The sequence below is a fragment of the Lacerta agilis genome, chromosome 6, assembly GCF_009819535.1.
Source record: "Lacerta agilis isolate rLacAgi1 chromosome 6, rLacAgi1.pri, whole genome shotgun sequence".
NCBI classification, from domain to species: Eukaryota; Metazoa; Chordata; class Lepidosauria; order Squamata; family Lacertidae; genus Lacerta; species Lacerta agilis.
Window position 1 is genome coordinate 58,472,045 of NC_046317.1, and position 17,948 is coordinate 58,489,992.

Genomic DNA, 17,948 nt, shown 5'->3' on the forward strand with positions numbered 1-17,948 from the left:
CTAAGACTCCAAATTAAGAACAACAAAATAAACAGAAGAAACCTTTATGCAAAAAAGCCAGAAGAGGAAGTTGAGGGAAGTTGTGTGTGGGGGGAGAGATAATGAGGATAGCATTCTTTTTGTTTTTTTGTTATGCGAACGATGCAATGATGATAAAAAATATGTAAAATTCAATTTAAAATATTTTTAAAACAGAGATAAAAGTTATGGCAACCCACCTTCATCTGTTGAACAGGAAAATATATTTTGTGCAACCTGCTTTGCCTCTATCTACTACTCCTATCCCTAGTTGCTGTGTGTGAGTTGAAGCAATGTTACAGAAAAACCCCAATAATTGTGTGAAATAGCTCAGATATAGGGACTTGTGCTGCTCTGGTTCGCCAGAAGAGGCTTAGTCATGCTGGCCATATGACCCGGAAGCTGTATGCCGGCTCCCTTGGCCAGTAAAGCAAGATGGGCACCGCAACCCGAGAGCTGTCTGTGACTGGACCTAATGGTCAGGGGTCCCAGCTCAGATATAATATTGGATGTGTTGGTGGTGTTCATGCATTCCCCTTGAAGGCATCTCCTACTTTAACATGGAAGTATGCCTCTACAGCACCTACGTTTCAGCATGCAATACAATTCAGTATGCACAAATCACTGTAGTTCCATATGGCTTTAAGCTTGTGTGGCATATTTGCTGGTTCAGCTCATTTTCTGTTCCTCCTGGCTTATGCTAGCAAAAGAAATTCCTTACATAAATTGCAGAATTATGCAAAACCATTCTCACGCAAATGATATGATGGTGTGTGGTGGGGGAGGAACAATTACATTTAGGATCCCTTGGAGGAGCTAACCCCAGCAAAAGAACAAATGTAAGTAACTGTGTTATCAATAAAAACTCTGATAGTGATGTAAGCCTTACAATAACTATTGATTTTACCATATAAATGGACTGAAGCAAGCCAGCAAGAGGCCATTTTAATAAATCTTATTTAAATGAATGAAGGTGGGCTATCTTGGAGGTATTATCAGTGCATAAAGTATGATGGATGGCTTACCAATTAAGGTAACTAGGTTTCCAAAACGTTAATGGGCTCCAAACTGAGTTCTAATGAGTTTGCTCCAGGCCTAAGACTATATTTGTGGCATAATTATGCTCTGTTTACAATATGCATCTTATACACCCAGAAGCAACAAATAGACTAACTAGTGAAACCCTCATTTGGCTGAACTTTATTTTTTAAATAGATGTTAAGGCCAAAGGGGATCGTTCTTGTCAGCTGCTAATCTGACCTTCAGCAAAACACACAGATACTTTAAGTAGCAACCAGCAAGCGTTTGGGTTTGTTGTTTTGTATCTTAGCCAACAGCTAGTTGTTTTAAGTAAAGCACACCACTCTCTAGAGGTATGTATTGCTCATCGGATACAAAACTGAATACATCTTGGTTTCAGAGAAACATATACTGAAGCCATAGCAAAAAGCAGAAGCCCAATGAAAAACTTTTGTAGAGATATTGTGATCATAAGGGGAGAGTAGTACACCTGTAGTATTGTGCATGTGTATTTCAATGAGCTGAGTAAAGTGAAAGGTGATGTCATGGGGGTGTAGGAAATGCGTATATGAACTTAATAGTGCTTAGTTTATCTTTTGGTTGCTATTTTGTTAATGTCAGTATTGTTTTATAGATTATAAATGCTGTTTTGATTTGTTAATCATATAATATGACTTTTGCTTTAATTGTGATGTTTAGCTTATTTTTTAGTTGTTGCTTTGTTAACAGTCTTCCATAGATTGTAATTGTTTTACTGATGATTAGTTAGTTTTTCTGTATGATTTATGCTGTATTTGTTATGCCCTATTATGTTCTAGCATGTTATTCTGATCCTGATCTGATTTTAGGATGTATTTTAAGTGATTGCCTGATTTTATGTTAATGTGTTATACATTTGATGTTAGCTGATCTGAGCCCGGTTTTGACCAGGGAATGGTTTGTTACATAAGTTTGACGTATAGACACCATTTTGGATAGATGAGATCAATGTCATTATAATTTCACAATTTTTATTCATATTTATTGTATGATCATTTTGGAGGGATTAAAATTGTATTTTTTAAAAATACCTTTTAGCAAAATTCCTATACATTTTTTTGGGGGGGCTCTCATTCAATTATGTGTCTTCAGTCCAAAATTGTGTCTCTTAACATTCCTTGCAGGGTTGTTTGGGATAAAATGGGGAAGAAGAGAACCACGTACACTATCTTGAGCTTCTTGAAAGAAAGGTGGGAAATAAATGCAATAACTTGTATGTTGTCCCTGATATACTTTTGGACCCTATACTTCAGCACAACAGCACGTGTTAACATTTTGAAGGCTATGGTGAGCTTTTCATGATCTAAAAGTTCATTTGGATGAACTTGAACTGAACTAGTTCATTTTGTAAAATGACAAACCTGAAGGGAAACTAGTTCCTTTCTGGACAGGATGAACTAGAACTAGAATGAGTTCTTTTTAAAAGTGAATTCTTTAAGCACTTGATTTTGGGGGTGGGGGTGGGTCAAAATTGTAGCTGGGAAGGGAAAATATAAACTTCTCGTCCCCAAGTGCTCACATGATTTTTTTTTTCTTTTTTTGAGTGATTAACAACTATTCACATACCAATTTTCAAGAGTCTTACTTCTGAAGTAACTTCTGCTGCAGTCCGCAGAATACTTTCTCTGGAATAATCTCATAGAAGTCTTGTGGAAGGCTATTTGATAAACAGAAAACAAAAGTAATTTGAGTGCTGCAGCCTGTGTTAGTAATATTCCTGTTTATCATTGCTGCAAAACAGTGACCCTAAGGATTCAGTCTTTGGGGGTCAATGACATCCTGGCTCAGGTTTCATTGTAGCTCTCCTGCCATGGTCAATAGCATCTTTAATTTGCCATCTGAGCAGGTCTAATTCCATTTTAGTGCTTAGTGGTATTTACTGGCATCTGGCTACACAGTTCCGTCTGTTTCCACCATGTGCCCTCTATGCAAATGAAGAGTCACTGAGCCCAATCCCCACTGGGAAGTGGTCTTCTACAGCTTCCACTCATTTCAATGGGGCCCTTTCCATTTTGTGTCCCCACCCAATCCCACTGTCTCCAATGCACAGCCTATAAAGGAAACAGAGGACTTTGTGCTCATAAAGGGAAATGGAAAAAACATTTACTTGTCTTTGAAAGCACTAACAAGGACTGAAATGGCAGGTACAGCATAATTAAAGGTTATGTTGATGAGATCAGCAATAGTTGTGTGTATTTTCCCCTTTTCATTCCAATAACCCTTTTAAATCCCTGTCATCTTTGGTCACTAGTTTTACAGCTGTGACAAGTAATTTTAACAGAAACACTATTAAGGGTTGTAAACTTTAACGATTTTTTTTCTCTCCCTTTCTTTCTTTCTGTATCCTTGTTGTTGCTTGTTGTAATTAACCAGGTCTATGCACCTTCAAAAAAGGGGGGGAAACAAATTTAATATTACTATAAAATCAGCACGGCACTTGGCGATACAAACCTTAACAGTCCTCCAACCAAAGAGCCGGCCTGGGCTGACAACGCAAGAGGAGTCATTATTGTAACTAAATTAGACCGTTTGTTTTCTCTCCCTCAAATCGAAATGTGTAGAAGCCTGCTTTATTGCAAAACAGACATTAAAATTCCAGCAAGACCTCAGAGAGAAAGTAATTTCTATTTTATCAGTGCTGTAAAGCTGTCTTTATGTTCTGAAGCAGGAAATATTGCAAGGATATTTATAGCTTCAGCACCAAAGCCAGTTTGAATAGAAATGTTACTGCGGTCGGCAGAGCTGTCATACTGCTCAGTGGAGCAGGGAATTTTAGTGAATTTGTGAATTACTGTTGCAGTCTTGACAAGTCTTTCAGTGAGGCTGGTGTGTGACTGGATGTTCTGTGGGGCTGTGGTAATGATGAAAGCCTTGGGTTGTCTTCAAGAGGAGATTGAAATGATATCATGGAACTAATCAATTTCATTAGTCAATCACCTCCCACCAAAGCCCAGGATTCTAAACATTTGTTGTTCGTCCGTCCCCCCAATTCTAAATGCCTCATTCAGTGTGCATTACTATCTAATGCGCACACAACTATAGGAGTAGTTCAGTCCTGAATAGCTGGCTGTTCTCTTTATCCAGTGACTGAATTTTTCCTGTGGGAACATTTTTTATTTACTGATTACGTTGTTATCACAATATTCCTATACTGGTCAGCATACATGTCCTGTCCCCAGTTTTGTCCCCACAATAATCTTTGAAGGCAGGATGGGTGAAATATTGTCTTCCTAGTCATCTGCTGAATGTCTTGGTTGAATAGAGATTTTCACTCAGGTCAGCCCAAGTCCAGCACTCTATCTACAACCTCAGACTGGCACCCTTTATGCAGAGGTGGCCAACAATGTGATGTCTTTCAGCTGTTGTCAGCCCCTATCAGCATGGCCAGTGGTTGAACTGATGAAAGTTGTAGCCCACAACATCTGGAGGACACAAAGTTGGCTACCCTAGTCATACTTCATAGGAGCAGGACTACGGGAAAACCATCTTATATGCTGTAACCAGATAATAGGACCTTGGAGAGTTGTGATGGGTGCACGTATGTGCATGTGCACTGACGATGTGTTTTCTTTTTTTGTTTTTTTGTGCTGTTTTTTGTTTTGTTTTTATGGGATAGCATCCAATTTTGTTGCACTTGCACAATATTGTACTTGTACTTGTACAATGACAATAAAGAAATCTTATCTTTATTGTCTATGCTATGTTTAGTACTCATATTGGATGTTTTAGCATTCTTCTCCTTGTTTACTTAAATTATTCACTTTTTTGTTACAGTTCCTTAGTAGTCTGTGTGTTCTGACAAAACTGCCACTCTACCATTTCCTTTAGAGATTGAACTGGAAGCTTTGCAACTCTTTAATGTTCTCAGCATACAATTCAGAAATACACAAAAGGCAATACTATTAAATTTACAATAAATTGTTACCTAAAATAGCAAACATTTTAATACCATTGTCAGCAATCACAAATTACAACTTCTATTAAAGCTAACTAGCAATTTTTTGGGGGACCAATCATATATCAGCCACATCTCAGAACAGGCACTACAAGCAACAGGATCAACCATAGGGCTTCACCTGTGTTCAGTGGAACCATCTTCCTGCTGAGCTCAGCTGAAGTGATTGGGGATTTTGTCCTCACAACTGCAAAACCTACTGGGAAGCGTTGCGATCACTTAGACCTGTGCTGTTTTTGTTTCTTTGAATAAAGTGTTAAGTTCATTGACACTGGGTGTTTTATTGCTGATCTACCCCAGACTGTCTCCTGACACCATCCCACAAACACAGACAGGGGTGGCATCCTCTTTCCACTGAGGTGCATTCTGGTATCTTCATTATACAGTTTATGTTGTATGCTGAAGATGTACCTTTCACTTCTGTTTCAGTGTATCTGAAGAAGTGTGCATGCACTCAAAAGCTCATACCAAGAACAAAACTTAGTTGGTCTCTAAGGTGCTACTGGAAGGAATTTTTATTATTATTTTATTTTGTTTTGACTATGGCAGACCAACACAGCTACCTACCTGTAACTTTGACACCTGAGATAGACATTTTTAGGACCCACCCTATTCTTGTGACTGTAGTTTGTTTTAAATTATTTTTAATATTGTATTTTCTATAGTTGCAACCCACCCCGGGACCTCATGGGAAACGATCTGTAATAAATTGAATTACTAAAAGTCATAGTAATAATAAAAAGTATTATTTGCAAGTGTGTGTGATAATGTGTTCAGGCTACAACCCTATACACACTTATCTGGGTGTAAGTCCCATTGAATTTCTGTAGACCTGTATAGGACTTCACTGCAAGCATTGCTTGTATGGAACACAAATTGTTTGAGCGGAGAGAAATCCATGTTTTCTCCTTTCCATTAGTGGAAAAGGAACCAAATACATGTCATTTGAGTAGAAAAAGTGGCAGTGACTGAAAAGATGGGTTGCAAAGATGGGCTGTGGGGTTGGCAGTGTTAAGAGCAGGAAGGGGGCACCTATTCAAGCTTCACACACTTCATTATAGAAATGAAGAATTGGAAGAAGAGGAAGAGACCAGCTGGGAGTAGAATTAGACTTGTCAAGTGTCTGATAAATTCCAAACCTGACAGTAGTTTCTGGTCCATAGGCATTTATGGCTGGCAGGGAAAGCCCCCTATTGAACTGTGAATGTCAATTCATGACATCTTCCTAGTCTTCTGGGGTTGAAGTGGATGACCCTGCAGAATTCGTGCTCTGTGGGGTTGGGATACAGGCTTCTGATAGATGGCACCCCTCAAGGCTAGAATCGTACTGTCCCATCTTGATAGGATTGAACTAGTCTCTAAACTAGGCAAGGGACACGATATGAGGAAAAAAATAGTCCAGGTCTATTTATATGCTTGTATTTATGAAGGAAATGCTCTTCTAAATTTCTCTGCCCTGCTTGAAGATTTGACCTTCCTGGTTTGTGGTGGAAGAGCAAAGTTTGTCTGAAGAAATCAGCTCCGGTGCTTGTCATTTGTCTTTCATTCTGCTTTGACACATATGTCTCAATCCCGTGAAAAGACAGGAGCTGTGACTTCTAATTTACTTACCTGACATTTCCTTAGCAACCATCCTCATTGATTGATTCATGTGAGGTAGCTTTATCAGAAGTCACAGCACTTTGATTCACAGACTTTCTGGACAAATACAGCATGGACAGCTTGTGGACTGTGCTGACAATATTGGTCTATTCCAGAGCCTTCTTTTCAGCTGGAACTCATTGGAACTCAGTTCTGACACCTCTCAGGTGGGCACCATTGCCATTATAAGAGAACAAGGGTAGGCATTCATGGTGAGTTCTGGCAACTCTTTTTCTAGAAAAATAGCACTGGACACCCTTTGTGTGTGTGACATACGATCCAGTCAGAACTTGTGAGCTGAAAAAGGGCGTGGATGAGCACCCTTACTCCTTTGCCCGCTGTGTTGATAAAATAAATTATCCCAATCAGAACACCTCAGACAGCAGATGAAAAACCTATAAATGATTATGCAAGAATTATTCCAGAGACAAAGGCCAATAGCTGAATTGAATAAATGCTTTCTAGTCATGCGAAGTCCCTGTTATTGATTCTATTCCAGAGATTTAAGCATGAATCAAGTGGAATTACTCTTCTACCACCGCAGTTCATGATAAACCTCTCTCTACTAGCAATCTCTCAAGTTTCCCCACAGCCTGCACATAAGTAAGACTTCAAAATTTCAAGATAATTCTCTGTCAGGCTATGTTTTTTAAACCCTTCTCCAAAAGGTCTCACTTATCAGGAAGAATGGCATATACCAAGGATGTGCACTGGCTCTGTGTGGGGAGTGAATAATGAGGCAAATCACCAAGCTGAAACACCATGTCAATAAACTTTGACTCAGGTCAGGATCTTCACAAACTTATTGTAAAACTTTGCTATGTGACCACAGTATGTGGCTGTAAACATGCCCAGAAGACGGCAGGGGTGGAATCCCCTCATATATTACATTTCACCATATTTTTGATTTGGTTAATTTGGCTTAATTAGACTGGCTTGCAGATTCTCTAATTTGTTATTTTTTTATAAATGTAACCTGTTACATTCCCATAATGCTGAGTCATCTCTCCAGTATGTTGGCAAGACCTATGTGTCTGCAATTTGAAAGGCTTCATCCACTCTAGGGGGCCCTGGACTACAATTCATCTGCTTTGGCCAAAGGGGGAGAAAGTTATGCATTCCCTGTTGCAGAGAATGGGGAAACATGGAGCTTCATTATAAACAGAGTGAATTGGTGCCTGAATTACAAATCAAAGTGAAGGGAGCACAGAAGAACTCAGAAGAAAATCAGAATTTTTAATTTTTCAAAGTTACCATCAGGAATTTAGAATTTAAATTCAATGGGTTTTTAAGTCAAAGAAGGGTGTGTGCATGTGCATGCATGAACAGTATATTGTGTAACAATCTGATGACTTCCTATTAATATATTGGGATCCACTAGTATTTATCAAAGCAGCCATACTGCTGTAAGCCTTGCTCTGGGCACATTACACACAAGGTGACTTTGTCCAGTGGCATGTGACTTGGAGAGTGACAAGGGAGAGCAGAGTTCTTTCTCCATGTCTAGGCTTTTGCAGGGTCCCACAGAGGAGTCCTTTCCATGAGATCTCAGAAGAGAGGGAAGGTGGGTAGAAGTTAAAGGCTATTTATTTCCACCCACACTTGGGTTAGATTTTTTTTCCGCTCAACCTTAATTGGCCCTTAGTTGGGTTTTTCCAGCTTTCCCTCAGTGAAACTTATGTCTTTATATTGTTAGGCATCAATATGTTTGTTATGGATAAGGTGGAAATGACATTGGGCAAGATAAACAGAGTGAAGGGCCAACCCTTCAGGGGTCTGAGGGGATGATTGGCTATGGCATGCCCTAAGCTCATGTTGAGGTCTCTGCCTGGCTGGAACCTTCACCCTAGTCACCCAGTGTGACCCAGGGAGCTTGGCTTGCACCATGACAAAGTTCAACACTGGGCAATTCCCATGGAAGGAGTTTGCCACTTCCCATCCTCCCGCCAAACTGTGGGAGGCAGTGAAAGATAGGCGTGCCTGGCCCGCTCTGGTCCATGGGGTCACGAAGAGTCGAACACGACTGAACAACTGAACAACAACAACAATCCCCAGCAAATTTCAATTCAGCAGTAGGGGGCTGAGGGGAATGATGAACTGATCCTTGCCCTACTGCCATGCCAACCCTGCCTTACCTATTGTAGTCAATAAAGATTTGGCCTGATTTTCACCTAACAAGTAATTCCTGTTTCAGTTATTTCACAGCTCTCCCAGGTTAGAGAATGCATCTGCCAGGGCAATCACGTCATTGCCCATAGCCAATTCTTAATTGTGTTAGGCCACAATAGAGACATTGAAAGAATGCATGACTAATATTTAAAACTTAAGAGTCCTACTTCCAGTCTTTAAATCTTTACTCATCGTTGATTCTAAGGATTGGTTTCATTTTCATAAGTCTAGTAGCTCAAACTATTTTTAAAAACTTCCATAGATTTTCTTCAGAACAGTTTTAAAGTTCTGATTGTAGGCACTAGATACCCTTTATGAGCTAATATGCATCCAGTACCTTTCATCTGTGATTTCCACTGCTATAAACTGATAGAGTTTTGTGCACCATATAATTTTGATAGTGATGTAGCCTCAATTCTAATGATAACAACCAGTTATAAAATAGCCAGACCTGAATAATATGTTCTTTTTATAAGTGCTGCCTCATAGTCTTTTGCATTTTAATGCAGCTTGGTCATTTTAATGCTTAATGTACTAGCAGCTAAATAATGATTTAATTCATTAGCTGCTTCAAACTCATTTGTGCTTTTCCCCACCAAGTAGGCCTATCTAGCTATAACTTCTCTAGGCCTAACAATGTGATGTTGACCTAAGATTTGTGTCTCTTTGAACTCAAAAACACAGGAAGTGATGGCTTTATGCATATTATAGCCTGGGTCCCTTCCTGTGTTTTTCAGTTCAAAGAGACACATATTGATTGTTATTTGAAGTTTAAAATATATTGATATTTCCCAAAACCAGCATCATTAAGAAGCCATCTGGATTTATGGAAAATATTCTGTGAATAATATTAATCTGTAAGAATCTATTTGTGGACAGGACGTGGAGCAGCTTTACCCATAAAACTCTTCTATTCTGAAGCAACAATGATAGCCACAATGTCAAGAAGAAGCTATATAACACAGGCTCCGCTACTTTCACGGTCAGGTTCTAATTGATCAACATATTTGAAGATGAGACAACAATATTGCTTGTTATATTAATATCTTACCTTCCCTCACTGCGTTATTTTCTAAGTATCTCAAGCAAGTCAGAAAGAATATTCAAAGGACCATATTTCTGCCAGCTGTAAATGAGATGCAGTAGCTCTGTAAGCTGGGGTGGTTTATCCTTAATTGGAATTTGTATGTACTGTATTTATCTCTCCCCCCAATCTATAAATAAGTCTTGTGTTTTGGCAATTACTGATGTCTGCTGTCATTTCTCAAGGCTGGGCTTTTGATGAAGCACTCAGTGTTATAGGCTAATATTTCTCATTCCTATCAGCTCCTAATTCTATTTCTGTATGGAAATATAGCCAAAGCTTTCTGCATGATGATTTTCTTTTTCTGTTTTTTTGCCTCCTAGAGAAATAAAAAAGATGGAGATGGGAAATGATTGAGGGCTTTGGGTTCCACTCTACTCAGTTTTCTTGAGGGGAAAGGTTCCATGAGGCAAATCTTTTCTTGAGGAATCACTAAATAAAGAGATAAGTCCCCCTAGCTTCGTCTGTTGTGCCTTGAAATTTTATTGCAGAAGAAGTTGGGGGAGATCTAAGCAAGCATCGTTTGAGCCTTACTCAAAGTGACTTCACTAACCCTACAACAGGCTACAATTCCATTTATAAACATGTATTCTAGCAGGTTTCATATTTATTTTTATATACGCTCTCCAAATTGAAACAGCTTTTAATGCACCTTTTTTTACGTTTGCTCCATATATCTCTCTCTGTGTTGCTCTTCCTCATATCTTTCTTTAGCTTCTTAGTCTAAGTTTTAAGATTGGAATATTCAACATTCAACAAATATTCTTCACATGTCTTTATACCTCATAGAGGAGATGGGCTCCATACATTGTCAAACTATGGATGGATGAATCTGTTATGTAATTTCAGTTTCTCCCAGTTTCTCATTTTTTCACTCTTAAATTCACTTCACTTCATTTCCACATCAGCTTGTGTGTTTTTTAAAGCCTGCATGAAAATGTGTATGCATGTTTCCATGCTTTTCACCTAATATACATTTTTTGGAAGCAATCCTTTCCTAATGATCCATTGTTTTCATTAATATAATCATTTTGTTGCATGCTTTTCCCTAATATATGTTCTTCTGCACACATTTTTGCTTGCAAAAATTGCACTGTAAAATTCAAATGATAGCTGTCTTTTGGTTGGTTTGGTATGTGTGAATTAGGTAAGGTAAAGGTAAAGGGACCCCTGACCATTAGGTCCAGTCATGTCTGACTCTGGGGTTGCGGTGCTCATCTCGCGTTACTGGCTGAGGAAGCCGGCATACAGCTTTCAGGTCATGTGGCCAGCATGACTAAGCCTCTTCTGGCGAACCAGAGCAGCACACGGAAACGCTGTTTACCTTCTTGCTGGAGTGGTACCAATTTATCTACTTGCGCTTTGATGTGCTTTAGAACTGCTAGGTGGGCAGGAGCTGGGACCGAGCAACGGGAGCTCACCCCGTCGCGGGGATTCGAACCGCTGACCTTCTGATCAGCAAGCCCCATTTGTACTAAATGCAAACTGAATTAATTCCCCTTTCATCTCTAGTCCATGGGCTGGATCTAGACACATCAAAGAAGCGTTTCAGTTAAATGCGTTGCAAACTTTGTATGAGAAATTGGGTTGGCAAAAAACGAAACTCCACAGCGCCATCTGATGTCACAGTGTTAGAATGTATAAACAACATATATAAAGCACTTTTTCTTTGTCAATGTAGCTGAGTCCTTAGTAGCTGCCCTCCGCAAGCATATTTTCAGTTATAATTTGATCCATATGCTTATCCTAGGATAAATTTACGGGGAACCCCAGATTTCCCCTTTCAAGAGTAGATTGTGGGATTAATGGCAGGATAACAAGACTGTGTATCACAATGGTCACAAAGAGACTTAAAGCATAAGCCTGGTTGGTAGAGGCGTAGCAAGCCCAGGTGGTACCTGGTGTGAATTTTTTTTTGTCACCCTCCCCATCGACAACTTGGAGTAGGCTTGGGAGTTACGGGTGGGTGCCGAATGTCCGCCCCCCCTTCTTATGCCTCTGGATGGAGCAGGAAGATGGGAGGCAAAGGACATCGCACCGCCAACCCCCAAAGGGGGGGTACTTCTGCCACCACGGAGCCCGAGAGAGACCCTCACCGGGTCGTCTGACTTGCAGACTGCCACTTTCTGAGGAGGCTCTGGGGGGAAGTTTCGAAGAATGGTTATTGTGTAAATAAGAAGCATTGCTAGTGAGGGTGGGGTGGTATCAATTCCTCTTAACTGGGGACAAACAAGGAGCGACAACGCCACCGCCACCGCCCCCACCCCCCTGCGCCACCATAGCTGTCAAGTTTTGGATTTGAAAATAAGGGATCAGCAGCCTCACCTATCCCGGGGACAGTCACATGGCAGTGGTGGGCGGAGCCAGAAGCAAAAGTGGGCGGCACTGGTGTGAACGCACACAGTAGGCTTACTGTATTTTGGAAATGCTGCCCGTGGGCTATGACGCCTGTAAGCAGGGGGAGGGAGAGGAGCTGCTTCCTTTGAAAAAACGGGAAATTAAAGGGATATGAAAAATAAGGGATAGCAGCGGGAAACTGCTTGAAATAAGGGAGATTCCCGGGGAAAACGGGATACTTGACAGCACTGTGTGCCACAAGGCAGGAGTATTTCCCAGTCAGAAATATACAAGAAGGGTGGAGGGAGAAACTTCTGGGGAAGGAGAACCCTTCAGAGTTTGGTGGGGTGGGGGGAGAGGAAGAAGTCCTGAAGCACCAACTCTGAGTACACCTGGAAATCGGGAAGGCAGGGGGAGAAGTGAAGGAACAGACTGCGACCACTAACTTTAGATGCATGCGGGGGGGGGACAGGACACAGAAAAGAAAATAACGAAGAAATTAGCGGGATTGGGGGGCGTTACTCCCAACCCTCTTACAAGTGCTTCTAGTCTTCAGACGCCCCACACAATTTTGCAAAAAAAAGGAAAGAAAAATGAAAACTCTAAAGTTTTGCCAAGCAAAAAGAAAGAGAGGTGGGGGGGGGAGCTGCATGGCTTTGCCAGCAAAGCTAAGCAGCTTGTCTTCTCTCCTCCTGCCTCCTCCTCCAGAATCCAGCCAGGACTCGGGAGTGGGGGTAATGGCATGCTGACCCCCCCCCCATGCAACTCCCAAGTATCCAGAGCCAGGGGGGAGGTGGGGAGAGGACAAGCTGCTCGCCGACAGTGGAGGTGCAGCCGCAAAGGAGGCAAAGTTTCTGCCCTGACAGCAGGACCGCACTCAAACAAAGTGAAAGAATTGGCAACGTTGCTGCCTCCACCTCCTCCCCATCCCTCGTGCTTGCGCAAGAAGGAAAAGCCCGATAGGTGCGAAGGGAAGAGAAATGTGACCTACGCTTGTAGCGCACAAGAGAGAGAGAGAGAGAGAGAGAGAGAGAGAGAGAGAGACCAAGAGGCGCTGCCTTGCGGAAGATCCTTCACCCGTGGCTGCGGGCAGGGGTGCGATGACACTCCCGCGGAGTGCCCTCTTGTTGTCCCTTCAGAAATGGTACCCTGGGCACTCCGCACCCTACACCCCTCCCTTCCTACGCCACTGCTGGTTGGTTGGATAAATCTATGCTGTCTATAATGCAATGGTCCCAAAACATTAATGCTCTTGCTATATATGAACAAACTTTCTATGAATACTGACTTCACTTAGATACATATATGGACATTTAAATGTCACGTACTGATCTAGATGTGTAAGCTGAGATTGATGCACTGGTGTTGAAAGCATTGCTAATGTGAGCTGGTGGGCGGGTGTTTTACCCTTCTTTTTTCTTCTCCTTGTGTTTTTCTTCTTACTTACTTACTTTTTTTTATTTGCTTCATGATTTTGCAATAAAAACAATGTAAAAATGAAACAAACCGGTCTGCATTTATCAGGACTGGTGGTGTGGTGCCATAGAGCCTTCCTCCCCACACTGGCTTTGCTGCCACATAACAGGACATTGTGGGGGCAGCCAGGTTGGACTGTGCAGGCACACTGGCAAGAGTGCCAGATAGGCTCAACTGGTGTGCCCATGCAGCCCTGACATTGCTGCCACCCTGGTACGGTAATTGGTAGCTATGCCAGTGTCAATAGAGTGCCTCTGCAGCACCACCCTAATATGCCAATCTGGCATGTATTCCTTTCTGTAGGTTGACCTTTCTTCTCCATTGAAATGAATGAGAATGCCTTTTGAATGAAGGGACTTCATGTCTGCAATGGGAGATAGCATTCTTTAAAAAGTTGGATACTCTAATAGTTCAAGCATTTTTGGGGGGGGGGGGGTATTTACTACTCACTTGAAAGAAATAACTATTTTCGGTCCCAGGATCAAATGGGAAAATATTCAGCACTGCCCTATTCATAAGATCCCACTGCAGAACTGGGTGAATTATTTGTCTTTAATTATGATGAGCAAATTTCTTTGCCTCCAGCGAGCTCAATAAGAAACCATTCCTCAGAAAGAGCTTTGAAGAATGATATATGAAAGATGCCACAAAACATCTTGAGACCAACAGCTATAATTATCCCTTATGCAGCCGTTGCATATTGAGCATATAAAGGGCCCTTCTAGGCCACCAAGAAGCTCTTGGGTCTCAGGATTTACAGCTCATTGTGAAGGAGTCCAATTTTGTTTGGTGCCCCCAGGAAATGTATATTTAAATTGTCGATGGGATAAAGAAAAATGTGGTACTTTATTCTTTATGTTCTTTGTCTTCTGATAATTTTGGTACATTGCGTTTCTTACTAAGCCTGTGAGAGCAATAAACATGAAGGCCTACAACTAAAGACGTCCCTTCATTCACACAAACTGGAATGAAGATCAAAGCGTATATGGAGTAAATAAAGGGCCACAACTTCGTTGTTTATTCCAATATTTATTATCTAAATCACCTTTCAAGCAAGGCATTCAAGACAGTTTGCAGCTTTAAAACACTAAAACAACAAATGGTACAAAAATATAGAAAAAAAATTCTTTCAGGCTGATGGCAGGTGATGATGGCACGGAAACTATGGTCTAGGCTTCCTGGCTTTTGGCTTCCCTCAGAGCACATATATCTTAACTATCTCCAGGAAATGTAGTTCTGGACACAAGAACTAGGAGGGCACTGGCTTCCTTGAAATGGTCAAGCTCACCCTTGCTTCAAGCATCATATTCATGCTTTTCTTTGCTGCTTATCCAAAGTGAAATATACTCGGATTTCATGCTCTTTATTCAGCTCATAGTAGCGAGGAATGGAAGTTCCCCCAAAATGTCTGCTTTATATACATTATTTACACAATGGGCCCACGTGATTGGCTAATTCCGGGATACTCCTGTATGCCAATCAGGTTGCGGATTCACTTCCACCTGCAGCTGGATTGGATGGCTCCTGCAGACCAATCAGACTGCTGTATTCTGGATCCTATTGTTCTAGGACCAATCAGACTGCTGCATTTTGGATCCTATTCAACTCAGTACATAACACAAAGGTCTGCCAATGATGTTTTCTCTCACTGCTGCTGGTGATCTAGATAGGACAAAGCTCTCCAAATCTCACATATTATGCTGCAGGAGCTGAGACAAAGTTGTGAAGACCCACAAACATTGGATTGGAAAATGAGCTTATAGGAATGATACAGTATAGAGAAACTCCCCAAACCTTTACTGCTATGAGTTACAAAAGAAAACTAGCAGTGGGGGGAGAGGGGAAAAAACATGTGGGATGAGAAGATTCCAAGGTAACTAAGTTTCAGATCAGTGGTGATAAGTGGTGGATCTGTTGTTTCAACAATCTCATCCACTGATCTCTTTTTCACTCCCCTTTCTGAAAGGGTCTGAAACTGTGAGCAAAAAAGCTCTATCAGAAGAAAGATGAAACAAATTCCAACTGCAAATGCTACCTTTCCCTAATACTAAGGCAGACTCTTTATGAGCCAAAGTAAACATGGATACCATTCATGCAATTAATTTTTTTTGTGATTGGGTTTTTGAAAAGTAAATAGCAGGCACATGGGGGTGATTTGGATAGGAAGGCTGGAGAGGGCAACCCTTGTCCAATGTATGCTATTTGAAATGGAAGGCAAGATCTCTTTTGCAGCAATGGATGCTTTCCTTCCGATGCAAATAGCAAGCGCAGAGCACCAGATCTGGATCAGGACCATACTGCATGTTCTCAAGCAAAGGCCATTTATTGATTGAAACGTTACCTGTAGAATGACTTATTTAGAATTAATACATAACTATTTAATAAAATTTGTGTAGAGCTGAAATGAGATCTTATCTGCAGTATAATTTGTCTGTATTTTGTCGGAGACACATTTGTTATCAAAAAGATGGAAAATATGTTTAAGCATTCGAGGACTTGTTACTGCTTCTCTCAGCTGAATAAAAGGAATTGTGGAGTGGCAATTATCAGTTCAAGTTTCTTCTTTTCAATAAGGGATGAATTTTGAGAAGCAAAGGGGAACTGGTATTAACATCTACTCATACTTCTAATCTTGTGCTCATAATAATCATACTTGGTTCCACTGATGCCTCAGATTTTGGTCTGCATGCTTTTTATAAAACATTATTTAAGGAGCTTGAGAAATACTTTGATGAAACAATGATATTAGTGGAGGGCTCTAGTGCTGTTTAGAATGAAAAACAAAGTAAATTTTATGGAACTTTTTAGCACTTTTATTACCTAATTCTTTTTGAAATCAAGTTAGTATAACAGAAAAGATATGTGCAGCTATATCCATAACTCAATGATTATACTTTTTACTCACCAGGAGATCATTCTTCTTTTTTCAAGAATAAACTTTTTTATGGATGTTTAAGACACCAGCAAGGGCAGATCTGGAAAATGAGAAACCTGAAAAATAACCAAGGTCTTCTTTTGTGTTTTCTGCTGTCATTGGTGCCAGTATGAAAATAATAGGTTGAGAAGATCCCATGGTGATTGAACAATATCATTTTAAATGACAATCTTTCAGAAGGAGAATTATCAAAGAGGTTAAGATTTTCATAATAACAACACACAAGGTCCAAAGTTTGGGAGGGAGGCAGAAAAGACCTCAACCAAATAGGAATTTTGTTAATGAACTAGAAGCAGTTGCATAAAAGAAACCAAGAAACTGGAAGAAAAATATGAACTAAAGTGGAAGCATGGAGCATTTTAGGGCACAGAAAGAGGCTGTGCAACACACACACACCTTTTTGAAAATTTCAATGAAATATTTTTAAATGTTTTTAATCTGCTAGTAACATTGTTAAAATCTGAACATTGTATACCTCCAAGTTTTTAAAAGAGAAAATAGGAAATCATTAGCTACCATGTAACTGACAGTGTTCTCGAAGCGACTAGCATGAGTTTGGCCAAGCTGTGGGAGGCACTGAAAGATAGGCGTGCCTGGCATGCTCTGGTCCATGGGGTCACGAAGAGTCGGACACGACTGAACGACTGAACAACAACTGAAAATTGCTTCTGAGTTTAAGATTTATCATCAACAGTTCTATTTACCGGGCAGAGCCAGCACCTGATTCAGGGGTCTTTGGGCAAGATGTCCTCAGTGCAGAAGTGGTTCATTGGGTGGGGCAGAGTTGCTGTGCCAGTTTCCCATCAGGTGCTTACTGGGAGTGAGTGTGGGAGGTAGTAGGGAAGATTGGCATAGTGCAAATGCACTGGTGGAGCCAATCTGGCATTCCTGCTGGTGTGCTTGTGCCAACCTCCCTGCCACTTTGCCTCTACCCCTCTCCCTCCTGGTAAGCAACAGCAGCAACCCACCTGCTGGGAACCTAGTGTGGTGGCTCAACCCCACCTGCTGAGATGTGTCTGCCTCAGTGGGTTCTCTCATCAGTACCTGCCCAGGTCCTCTGGTTACATTCCACACCAGTGTGTATAGGGAAGGAGCCAGGAAAGTGGGGGCTGCTGCTTCTTTTCCTTGATCCTGTCCTGATCTCCTTGATCGCTCACTCAGAGCAGTAAGTGACAGCAAGGGGAAGGAGCAGGCCTGTGCAGTGGCAGTGGCAGCAGTAGCAGGGGGGAGTGGCCTGAGAAGGAGCAATGGGCCCAGTGGCATCAGCAAGGGCC